We start from the raw sequence: 12,962 nt of genomic DNA, 5'->3' as shown, positions 1-12,962 counted from the left end.
TTCTTCAGGCTGACCTCCCTGTGAAGGAGCCATAACCTTTTGGAACTGTGCACAATAAATTGTAACGTGGTTTTGGCAAATAAATCTCTTAATTTTTATTTTTTGTTTGTGTGTTTGTTCGCTTTTTTTATGTTTATTTGGTTAATTTCTTGGCAATAAAAGGAAAAAGCACTGTCCATCGAGCATCGCATATCCGATGTTTATCGCATAGTTTCCTAACAAGTTTGACGATAAGTTTTCACGCACTCTTAACTGAACTTGCGGGAAACGTACAAACGGGGGGAATTAACTCGGCAGAGACCACTCGGCTAATGAGAACGGAAACTCGCCACGATTTCCTGGCACACAGCGATCTACTTCGAGTGAACTTGTACGGATGTCAAGAAAGAGATAGCGTTTGGTTCCACAGTATACTTTTATTCGTAGAGCGCTCTAACATACACCATGCTAGAGTAGAAGCTAAAGTAGTAATCATAAAAGCTGCACAAGGTACTTGCTTAAGAACTAACTGGTGAGAGGTGCTATTGAACCAATTTTTCCCGAGAGACCATTAACACTTGTATTTACCTAACAAAAACCAGTGATAAATAACAAGTGCCGACGTGCAAGTGCATAATGAAAGCGAGTAACAAGCAAATCTATCGGTCAATTGTCTTGTCAATGCTAATACTTTACATATCAATCAATGACTCTAGTATCGTAGTCCATCATCCCATTATGAACTGGTCTGAAAAGTTTCCATTTTTAGGCTTTCTATCGTATCATGGAACAACACTAAAAGTGTCTTTTTTTCTTGAAAAGAATAAGGGGGAAACAGTCCCTTCTATTCATTTTCTTTGTATTGTGGCTACTTTGGTGCTATGAAACCAATTAAGACACGAAACAAAGATCGTATGGCCCGGATTTCTTTGGTCTTTAGCGGTTTCATTGGGTAAAACCCCGAAAACTGTGGGTGTGCGTGTGTGTTAGCCTTCCCAGGAGGATACACGTAGTATGCTTGATATACAGCGTAATACATCAAGAACTGATCCCTGTTATCACTTGTTTCCTATTGGCATGCACCACATTTGTTCTGAGCTTCGAATGTTTACGAAGATTTCACCACCTTTCAGAGAATTAAAGACAATTTGCAGCAGACGTGAATTTAGCCAAACCAGAGTTCCCGAGCAATGAAAACTCGGCAACATTGTTATGGTTTTCATGGGATAACGACATTGGGTCCCACTTGGACTTATTTTGGTGATATTGGCAGATTTCCACATCTGTTTTATGATTTTCATGGGAGATTGCGGTTGGTCCGCAGTCAGACCCATTTTGGCAATATTGGTTAGTTTCCAAATTTTTCCTATGATTTCCATGGGAAATCGACTTTTAATCGCACTTGTACTCATTTTTGCGACTCGCCCAGTTTCCAGAACTGTCCTATGATTTTCAAGGGCTATTGTTGTTGGTCCTCACGAAGACCCATTTTAGTGATATTGGCGAGTTTCCACATCTGTCCTAAGATTTTGATGAGATGGTCACCTTGAGTCGCACTTAGACCCATTTTGGCGATATTAGCCGGTTTACATAACTTTGAAAGTGGAAATGTGATCATCGCAGTAAATTTTCCAATTTAAGCAATTGGAAAGAAGAAGCCTGAAAAAAATCAGGGCTTCAACGGGATTCGAACCCGTGACCTCCGCGATACCGGTGCGATGCTCTACCAACTGAGCTATGAAGCCACACATTGGGAGCGAGGTCAATTTATTGAGTTCATATCTTCCCGTGCAGTGAAATGAAATGAGGAAGATATGAACTATCATATCACTGCACGGGAAGATATGAACTCAATAAATTGACCTCGCTTCCAATGTGTGGCTTCATAGCTCAGTTGGTAGAGCATCGCACCGGTATCGCGGAGGTCACGGGTTCGAATCCCATTGAAGCCCTGATTTTTTTTTTAGGCTTCTTCTTTCCAATTGCTTAAATTGGAAAATTTACTGCGATGATCACATTTCCACTTTCATCTACAACCGCAGTACAAATATGAATTATTTCATATAAACTCCACATCATTTCACTGCACGACAAGATATGAACTCAATAAATTGACCTCGCTCCCAATGTGTGGCTTCATAGCTCAGTTGGTAGAGCATCGCACCGGTATCGCGGAGGTCACGGGTTCGAATCCCGTTGAAGCCCTGATTTTTTTCAGGCTTCTTCTTTCCAATTGCTTAAATTGGAAAATTTACTGCGATGATCACATTTCCACTTTCATCTACAACCGCAGTACAAATATGAATTATTTCATATAAACTCCACATTACATAACTTTCTCGTCATTTTTATGGGATATTGGCATTAATCCACACTTGGACTCTCTTTGGCGATATTGGCGAATTTCCTCACCTTCATATGATTTTCATGAGATATCGCTGCCGATCCTCACCGAGACCTATTTTAGCGATATTGGCGAGTTTACACATCTGTTCTATGGTTTTGATGAGATATTGAGTCGCACTTGGACCCATTTTGGCTATATGAACCGGTTTCCACAACTTGGCTATGAGTTTCACAGAATATCGATATTGACCTGCACTTATACCCATTTTGGCGATATTAGCGAATTTTGCCATCTTTTCTCTGATTTTCATCGAATATTGACGTTCATCCGCACTTAGATCCGTTTTGACGTCATTGGCGAATTTTCAACTTTTGTCTTACGATTTTAATGGGAGGTTGCCGTTGGTCCACACTTAGACCCATTTTGCAAAAATTTGGTCAGTTTTCAGATTTTTCTTATGATTTCAATGATATCGGCCTTGACTCGCACTTGGACTCATCTTGGCGATACTGCCAGTTTCCAGAACTCTGTTATGATTTTCATGGGATATTGCTGTTGATCAGCACTAAGACCCATTGGCGATATTGGCGAGTTTCGTATCTGTCTTGTGATTTTCATGGGAGATTGCTGTTGGTCCGCACATACACTCATTTTGGAAATATTGGTCAGTTTCCAAATTTTTCCTATCATTTCCATGGGATATCGACATTGAATCGCACTCATTTTGGCGATACTGGTCATTTTCCATAACTCTTCTATGATTTTCATGGGATATTGCTATTGATCCGCGCCTAGACCCATTTTAGTGATATTGGCCAGTTTCCACATCTGTCTGATATTTTCATGGGACATTGACATTAAGTTGGACTCATGTTGGCGATATTGGCCAGTTTACATAACTTTCTTCACATTTTTATGGGATATTGGCATTGACCCACACTTGGACTCATTTTAGCGAAATTGGCAAATTTTCTCACCTTCATATTATTTTCTTGTCGACAGCATTAATTTGGAACCATTTTAGCGATATTACGTTCAGTTTTCTAAATTTTTCCCATGATTTCCACGGGAACTCGACATTGACTCGCTCTTGGACTCATTTTAGCAATATTGGCCAGTTTCCAGAACTCTCCTATGATTTTCATGGGATATTGCTGTTGATCTGCACTTAAACCCATTCTGAAAATATTGGCGAGTTTCCACATCTGTCTCATGATTTTCATTAGATATTGACATTGAGTGGCACCCGGCTCTATTTTGGCGATATTTGCCATTTTCCGAAACTTACCTATGATTTTCAAAGAATATCGACATTGACCTGCAGTTATACCAATTTTCGCGATATTTGGTCAGTTTGAAAATTTTCCATGGCATATCGACATTGACTCGCATTTGGATCCATTTTAACGAAATATTGGCAAATCTCTGCTATTTTACCATAATATTCATGGGATATTTGGAAACATCGATTTTGGCGATATTGGCTAAGTGCTGCGACTTTCCTGTGTCTTCTGTGGGAAATTGTCATTGACTGCACTTGGATCCATTTAGGCGAAAGTAACCAGTTCCCACGACTTTCTTACGATTCTCACGGGAAGTTGCCATTGATTCGCACCTTAACCCATCTTGGCGATTTCAGCCAATCTCTTCGACTTTCTAATGATTTTCATGGGATCTTAGCATTGACACTCGATTGGACCCATTTTTGTTATTTTGGTCAATCCCTGCGACTTTCTTATGATTTTCATGAGATGTCCACGTTGACCCGCACTTGCACCCATCTTGGCGATATTTGTTAGTTTCTACAACTTGCTTACAACGATTTTGACTCATTCCTGGACCCATGTAGGCGAAAGTAGCCAGTTTCGACGACTTTCTTACGATTCTCATGGGAAGTTGAGACTGATTCGCACCCTAACCCATTTTGGTGATTTCAGCCAATCTCTTCGACTTTCCAATGATTTTCATGGGATCTTAGCATTGACCCGCAATTGGACCAATTTTTGTGATTTTGGTCAATCCCTGCGACTTTCTTATCATTTTTATGAGATGTCGATATTGACCCACACTTGGACCCATTTAGGCGAAAGTAGCCAGTTTCCACGACTCTCTTTCGATTCTCATGGGAAGTTGACATTGATTCGCACCCTAACCCATTTTGGTGATTTCAGCCAATCTCTTCGACTTTCCAATGATTTTCATGGGATTTTAGCATTGACCCTCAGTTGGGCCCATTTTTGTGATTTTGGTCAACCCCTGCGACTTTGTTATCATTTTCATGAGATGTCAACATTCACCCACACTTGCACCCATTTTGGCGATATTTGCCAGTTTCCACAACTTGCTTATAACGATTTTGACTCCCACTTGGACCCATTTAGGCGAAAGTAGCCAGTTTCGACGACTTTCTTACGATTCTCATGGGAAGTTGACACTGATTCGCACCCTAACCCATTTTGGTGATTTCAGCCAATCTCTTCGACTTTCTAATGATTTTCATGGGAACTCAGCATTGACCCTCAATTGGACCCATTTTTGTGATTTTGGTCAATCCCTGCGACTTTCTTATCATTTTTACGAGATGTCAACATTGACCCGCACTTGAACAACTTTTGGCGATATTTGCCAGTTTCCGCAACTTGCTTATAACGATTTTGACTCCCACTTGGACCCATTTTAGCGATATTGCCCAGTTTCTACAAGTTCCTCACGATCTTTGTGGGATATCGATACTGACTTGCAATTGGACCCATTTTGGCCATAAAGGCCAGTTTCCACAACTTTCTTATGGTATTTATGGGACACTTGGACCCATTTTGCCGACATTGGCCAATTCCTCGACTTCCTCGTCGCTCTTATGGGATATTGCTCTTGACCCACACTCACACTCTCACTCATTTTAGCAAAATTGCGAACCTTGAATGTTCCTGACTCATGTAATAATGCACTTAATAATTTTAATAAAGGTCGCCATTGCCATGCGCTAAAATACTTGTCCCGCGAACAAAGACACTTAGGCCAAAATGCTGAAACTTTTTCAATTTAATCAGGCTTCAAACGTCACAACAAAATGACCAGGTAAGGATGCGTCAAGGAGCCAAAGTCGATAAAACAAGATTGAATTAATTCGTGGAGGAGAGCTGTTATTTGTCGTGTAAAGTGACTGACTAGTTGACACTGAGCTTAATTTTTTTTAGCTGATTGGTAACACTTGTTCGTAGATTTACATTCTTGAGTGAAAGAGGAAAAGGAACAGGCAGTTGAAACGACTCACAAGTTACAATCAAGATATTTCTGTGTTTAAATCTGAACTATCTGAATCAGATTCACTGTCACTTCCGTATTCAGCACTGAGAACGGAACGCAGGTCCTCGCAGACTTCACTTTGGCCAAGCTGTCGAATCACGTCAGCTTCATCAGTGTTGTAATCGTCCTCCATCTGAACCTCCTCATCGGCATCATCACAATCCACTTCGGGGAAAATTCCAAGGTCAAACTGAGCTTCACATTCCTCATGGCTACAATCATCATTAGAAAAGAGACCGTGGAGATGACCTGTGAATACGGAAAGCTCATCCATTTTAGTGCGAGCAATGGAGAGTAATGCGCGAGCTCACTCCGTATCTTTCTGTGCTATCAGTTCCTTTGACCAAGTGTCCAATACCTTCAACTTTCCCTCGGAATGACTGAACATCCGAGCCATTTCTTCTTCTGGTGTTGGCTATTTCCTCTAAGCATCTTTTGCGTGTGTGAAACAAATCATTGCGTTGCCTCTTTAAACAATAGGGAACAGCAGACTGAGGTTGGATGTCATCGTTTAGTACACGCCACAGTGGACTGTCGATGCTTAGCGCGTCTTCAACCGCAATTGTGGAGGGGTATTTACAACCCACCGTGTCAACGTTTTGTCTTGTGTACTCCTTGAACAGCTGTTTAATAGCTCCCGTTGCCTTTGTAATTTGCGTACAAAGCCGTTTTGCAATGGCTTGTCCATCTAAAGAATTAACACGACATGAGTCAAAATGATACCCTAGAAAGCCTAGGTTATAATCATTTCAATACGATGTGTTGGTTAGCTGTAATCGGGCTTTTATCAACGACTGTTAGCACTGGAACATATCAATGCAATACCTGCATAGCTCTTCATCAGTTGTAAGAGAAACCACCTTTCTGAGCACTTGACATGCATGGATAATAGCAAGTCTTCTCGACGCTCGTCTTGCAAATCGCGGAGGTATGCAATATACATGCTACTGTCAGGAGACCATCGGGGTTGGCCGCCCTCAAGGTTCTTTAGCTGTTGATCCAACCTATTACCAGCGTAAAGGAAAACAGTGGAGAAACCCAAAATTTGGTTGAAATTATTGGTTTGGATTTGCATTGCTTTGAAGTGCGATTGGCAATCAAAACTTGCCCTGAGAACCCAGTAAAATACCAATAACGACTTCCACGTTTAATGACATGGAATTTTCCATAATTCTGATTGCCCGACTGCCTGATTGTCTGTTTACTTGTATGATAAGCTATTTCTAGATTTTGTGGCTGGTAATGAGTTCTTTGCTTTGTTTTGGCGGACCTCCTTTGAAAATCGTTTTAATATCCTTACGTAAAGATCATTTAGTTCCCAGATTAGGGGAATAAATTGCAGGATCCAAAATATGGTTTCATACCTGTCAAGCTGATCGGTCAGTACTTTCCAAGTTTCAGATGCCGGGGAGCATTTTTGCAGGTTTATTCTGTTAATGAACAGTTTGAAAATTCAGAAGACAAGCATCAGAGAAAGTCAGGAGAAATGACAGAAAGTGATGGACCAAAAGTGACACATTTCCTGTAAAATTTGGGGTAAACATTGTATGAAAACCAGATCCCCATGCTACTTCATACCTTACACAGAAAAACTGCCTCAACTTGTCCCGGTAATCATCTGGTGATGAACCTTCCAGTAGGAAACGTAAAATCATAAACAAACTTGTAACTGTTTAAGTAACTTGCGTGTACCTATCTGAACTTCAGTTGTGGTACTCTAATTTCCTCTTAAGCACTTCAAAATATTTATCACTCTGTAATCAAAAGGGAGGCAAAGTACAATGGAAATCATTCATTTGTCATGATTATTATTGGTCGTTAAAGGTGAACCATTCCAAATAAGTTCCCCTTAATGAATAGGCGAAATTTGTACGTACTGGGTCTTCCTGTACTAGCCGCTTTGTTAGCCGTAGATTTCTCCATAATGCTCCACTCTGAGACGCTGGATACGTCCACCTTAATACCTTGGTAATAGTAAAATGGGGCTGTATCATTATCTAGACATACCTATGTATCTAACAAAGTTACATTCATCGAAGTTTCATTTTCTAGTATTCCGCAATACCCAAATGCCAATTCGCTAATGAAAGGAAAGAATATACAATTGATTGTATCAAAATAGTGCACCACTTAAGCTGAAGTTATTTGAATGAAGTTGGTCCATGGAGTATGAAAACATACCATGTGGTTTCTTTACAAAAGTTCTTAAGGAACGTTAACCGTACATGTATTTACGACATAAAGCTCACAACAGGACGCACATGCAATGAAGTCTAATTCTTTTTAACACGTAAAGGAACAATGTACAAGAATATACAATTGATTGTATCAAAATAGTGCACCACTTAAGCTGAAGTTCTTTGAATGAAGTTGGTCCATGGAGTATGAAAACATACATATGTATTTTCCGCAGTACAAATATATGACCTTCATGTATTCTTATCACACCTTCTTCATCTACGGGTATAAAACGAACTCACAATTGACCAGCTCCCAGTTGGCTTGATAGCTCAGTTGGTTAGAGCGCTGCACCGGTATCGCAGAGGTCATGGGTTCGATTCCCGTTCAGGCCTGAATTTTTTTCAGGCCTTATTTCTCAACTGCTTAAGTTGAGTATATACTGCGATGATCTTCATTTGCTTAAAATGTATTTTCCGCAGTACAAATATATGACTTTCATGTATTCTTATCACACCTTCTTCATCTACGGGTATATAACGAACTCACAATTGACCAGCTCCCAGTTGGCTTGATAGCTCAGTTGGTTAGAGCGCTGCACCGGTATCGCAGAGGTCATGGGTTCGATTCCCGTTCAGGCCTGAATTTTTTTCAGGCCTTATTTCTCAACTGCTTAAGTTGAGTATATACTGCGATGATCTTCATTTGCTTAAAATGTATTTTCCGCAGTACAAATATATGACTTTCATGTATTCTTATCACAATGTAATTAGTTGAAGGGAAAAATAAAGAAAGTAACGAAACCAAATCCCTACCTGCCTCATTCAACTTCTCAAGAAGCAAATTGAGTTGCTCTTCAGTTTCTTTCTCCGTTTCCACTGCTTTCTTTAAATGGTCACGAAGTCGTTCTCCTAAATTTTTGGGAATAACGAAACATAGTGAAAAACAGCAAGATAACGATTGAGTTTACGAAAACATATCACAAATCGTTTATAATATGATATACTGTGGTGATAACTGTATTTGTAAAACGTGAAGATTAACAGCTAAATTTACCAAGGTTCGAAATTGACTTTTTAGCGTAATGCATCAAGAAGTCAGTTAATGTATCAACTCGGTGGGCTGGAGTCATTTCCTTCGTTATTTTTGCTGTTGGCTTCAAGTAAGACCACAATCTCTCCATCACCTCGCCATCATTCATCCCGAACCCTTCCAGCCGTCTTCCACTGTAGTTGACCTGGCGTTACAAAAGACCAAACAAAGCTTCATGAAAACAATAACTGTTTTAGAGTAAGCGTGCATGTGTTTTTCAATACCTTTCAACTCCTTAAAAGTGTTCAAAAGAAAAATATTTCAAAATACCTGACAAGAAACTTTGTGTCTATAGCAGTGAAATGCAGGTATCGCAAGAGTAATTTTCAAGCAATGTTTCCTGGTGCGTATTCTACAGAGAAGATAAATTTAAAACAACAGGGCATCATTTAACAAGCAAAAATGCCAGAGTACCATGACCACAACTTAATTCAAATAAAACCGCCAAAAAATCTTACTCTCAAATGTGTATCCAGCACACATGCAATATCATAGAAGAAGCGAATGTTGATAGCTTTATCTTGCACATGATTTTTAATCCATTTTAGCAAATACACAGCATTTCCAATCCTGTTTAATAAAAACATAATCATCATTAGCCACAATGTCCATGCAGTAATTTATTTGTTCCCTAATTTCATTGAGTACCCTAATAGAAATGGTGTATAAAACAGAGTTATGCTATACAGCAGTACGACTATCATATACAAATTCTTTCCTTAGGAACCTAAAAGTGACATGTCTCTTAATTTATGCATCCTACAAGGCACTCTGGTTACATATTTCTTAACAATAGCTGACCAATAATGTACAGATTTCCTTTTGCATGTACATACTCTTCTCCTCTCTTTAAGCTGAAAAACTTCAGTGGCACTTCGTGCTTGCAGCCTCCACCAAAGAGGGCTGTCTCATCAAGCTTTGTGGATTTGTTTTTGGAACAGAGATTGGAACCAGCTTGAAACTGATTACACTGCTCCTACAACAGAAAACATTTAACTCTTAATCTTCAACTTCCTTTCTACCTTTTCTTGAGATGTCATTTAAAGTAGAAGTATCAAAGATAAAAACAGAACAGGAATTAAGATCTATGTAGCATTCATGTACGTGTAGCATTCAAAGTAGATATGGGTTGTTGGAGGTGACCCCTCAAATTAGAAATTAAACATTACATTATGGAAATGGTGGCAAGGAAAATATTGGCAGAAAATAACAATCATTCATCAATTTCTCATAAAAATTTTAAAAATGGGACAACCAAATAAATTTACTGCTTGATAACAACCCCTCCTCTTTCATTCAGGCTTGAGACCAGCAAGAGTGACAGTAGACACCCTTGGCAGAGTTAGTTGTGTAAGCAAATGCAAAGATATTACCTTTAAAGACCATAAATCAATTACAAAAAAAGAGGGAAAAAAACTGTATTTGAAAAAAAAAAAATAGAAAAAGATCAAGGAAAAGAGGGGGCTGCAATAAAGATTATGTACTTGTTCTTGAAGCTGACAATTCACACAGTTCTTGTAAATTAAGTTTACAGAACAAACTAACAATATATTTGAGCAACATGCATTTTGGGCAGAATGTTACCAAAGTAATTAACCCTTCAAACTGTACCATATTTAAATTATTCAACACTAACATCACTATTACAAGTATCGAACATAATTGTTACTTTTGGTCTCTCATTGCAATGGTTGAGTAGTGGCATGAGTACTGATGGGTAACAAAAGGTTTGAGCAACACAACAAAATACAAAGTAAGAGAAAAAGTCCTTTGGTTCACACACCATTGACTTGCTGCTTGGTCTTTTGCTGTAATTAGCTAGAAATGCATCTACTTTTTCTTGGCTAATGAACAGTTCCTCTCCATGATTTGAGGACTTTCCACTAGTTCCAGCGCTGCATTTGTGGATACATCCAAACAATGCATTAACAGAGATAAATAAACTTCCCTTCTCCTACAATCAGATGCCAAAATCTTATTAGAAATGTCATGTTAAAAATATTTCTTATGCCTAAATGAATGAAAAACAATGGAATAACTCATGCTAAGACCAGCTGCCACACTATGAGGACCACTAGGAAAAAGAGAGAATCATAAAGATTCAAAACAATGTTTCTTGTCTAAATTATATCATTCATTATGCCAGCACATAAAGTGATAGTCATTTGAGATTTCTAAAGGTAAATATCACCCACTAAGACATTTCATCTGAAGGATGACTTATCACAAACCTTAGGACATGCAGGACATTCATGATCATTCTCATAAGAAGGATTGAAATGCTTCAGGTTACTCAATGTGCTAGACATATACCGGAACTCACAGAAACAATCTCCAACAAGGAGCCGGTAGATGTCCTTAATCTAAAGGAAAACAAATAATTTATTTATTGTATAAATTAAGAAAATAAAAAGGAATTCATAAGCATAAGATAAAAAATTACTGAATTAATACTTACGTAAACCTTTGAAGCAGGTGGGACCAGCCACTGCAGTGCCTGACATATTGACCTTAAAGACACTCTACATTCTAAGAAAATGTATTGGAGCAAGGCCGTAAATTCAAGGTCAAAGGCTACCTGGGGCTGTTTTGGAGTAAATGGCCAGAATCCATTCCTGACCAGTGTTATGGCTTCTGGTTCATGCTCGCAACATTTGATTTTGATGGGATTCTGCTGCCCTGTATAAAGACAAACACCATAGAATGTCCATAGTCGTATTCTTCTATAATAATTCTTTATTAATTCCTGTCTGTGTTGAAAAAAACAATTAAAACACAAAAAAAGACCTTCCTGGAAGAGGTAACCTAACTATTTAAATATAAGTATAAGTAAAAAGTAGTACTAATAATTGCAGACTGGCAACCTATCTCACAATATATTTACATATTGCACAGCTGCTAGTTACTTACCATGCAAACCGGCAGCTATAATGTCACGCACATATCCATGATCCATGTTGTGAGGTGTGGTCCATACACACTCACCAAACTGATATGGCACAAATCTTCCATCCTAAGAGCATAAAATATCCTACATGAATCAGGAGAATACAAATCACACACCAATTAAATCAGCCAACTCTTTCAAAATTGCCAAAAATAAACTTTACTTTGTTCTGAGTATAGAGCAAATTACATGTATGCTTGCAAGAAAAAAATTATCCTTACTGCTTTCGCTTTTTCCTCTGTATAAAAATGGGTCAGGTCTCGTTGACATAATACACATTGAAGTTGAGAAAAAACTACATCAAGTGAAGTAATTGAATAGAGGTGATATATGGAGTTGTAAGAAAAAAAAGATGGATATCTCTGCAATTAAACCACAAGACAACGTACTTACAAATGAAATTGCCTAACGGCCAGAGTACACAAGAAATCGGGTTTCACAACATAATTGAAAAGGTGACTGGAGGAGATTGTCCTCCATAAATCTTCAACTCACTTTCCAAACTTCCGGGTGGTGAAGTGATCTGCCGCCTGCGTGAACTAAATTGATGTGATCTGCGCATAGGAATTGCCCTGGACTGCAGTGAAGGCATCTGCCGCACGCCTCTTCTTCGCAAAAAGGAATGACACACATCTGCCCCAAAGGCAAAGCCTGTCTGGTCAACAGCGCTGAGACGAGCTGCTCTCTCGCATTGAACCAAGACAAAGCCAGCGTGGCTTTCCTCTCATACATACATACATACATACATACATCTTTATTTAACAATGCAGGTTAGAAGGATTGGCAAGACCGAAGTCCTGATGTGGACCTGATAGTAAGCTTTTAACTTGCGCTTCAGTCGCACTTTTTTACTTTTAGATCTTTGGTTGGTTCTCACACCAAGATATTCGTCAATATGGGGAAGGTCTTCTTGGTCTGGAGAAAAACCGCCGCACGTGTTTAGAGAAGATCCGGCGACTACAGACGTTGTATCAGTTAATTGCTGGGCGGCATATCGAACTGGAACACTAAACTTCGACTTTCTTATAGCTTTTCCTCCTTTAAAAGTAACTACATTCAAACTTTTTTCGACCTAAAATCGCGTTTATGAGGCATAATGGTATCCAAAGCTTT

General features: G+C 39.0%; 2 pseudogenes across 1 annotated transcript; both read right to left on the bottom strand.

Moving 5' to 3' along the window:
• Nucleotides 1-12,962, bottom strand: part of LOC149052354 (uncharacterized) — a 219,968-nt pseudogene that overhangs the window by 103,802 nt on the left and 103,204 nt on the right.
• Nucleotides 5,351-12,959, bottom strand: LOC149052359 (uncharacterized; annotated as a pseudogene). Its single transcript, XR_016183333.1, has 16 exons — nucleotides 12,658-12,959; nucleotides 12,345-12,572; nucleotides 11,813-11,915; nucleotides 11,361-11,581; nucleotides 11,134-11,265; nucleotides 10,686-10,856; nucleotides 9,739-9,878; nucleotides 9,361-9,472; nucleotides 9,173-9,254; nucleotides 8,867-9,047; nucleotides 8,626-8,721; nucleotides 7,510-7,596; nucleotides 7,211-7,262; nucleotides 6,997-7,062; nucleotides 6,458-6,636; nucleotides 5,351-6,320 (listed from the first exon to the last, which is right to left on the bottom strand). The product of XR_016183333.1 is annotated as an uncharacterized LOC149052359 (transcript).

The sequence above is a fragment of the Pocillopora damicornis genome, chromosome 1 (genome assembly GCF_964200805.1).
Source record: "Pocillopora damicornis chromosome 1, jaPocDami1.2, whole genome shotgun sequence".
Taxonomy (NCBI): Eukaryota; Metazoa; Cnidaria; class Anthozoa; order Scleractinia; family Pocilloporidae; genus Pocillopora; species Pocillopora damicornis.
Note: the sequence above shows the minus strand (reverse complement) of the source record. Positions and strands in the feature narration are given on the sequence as shown.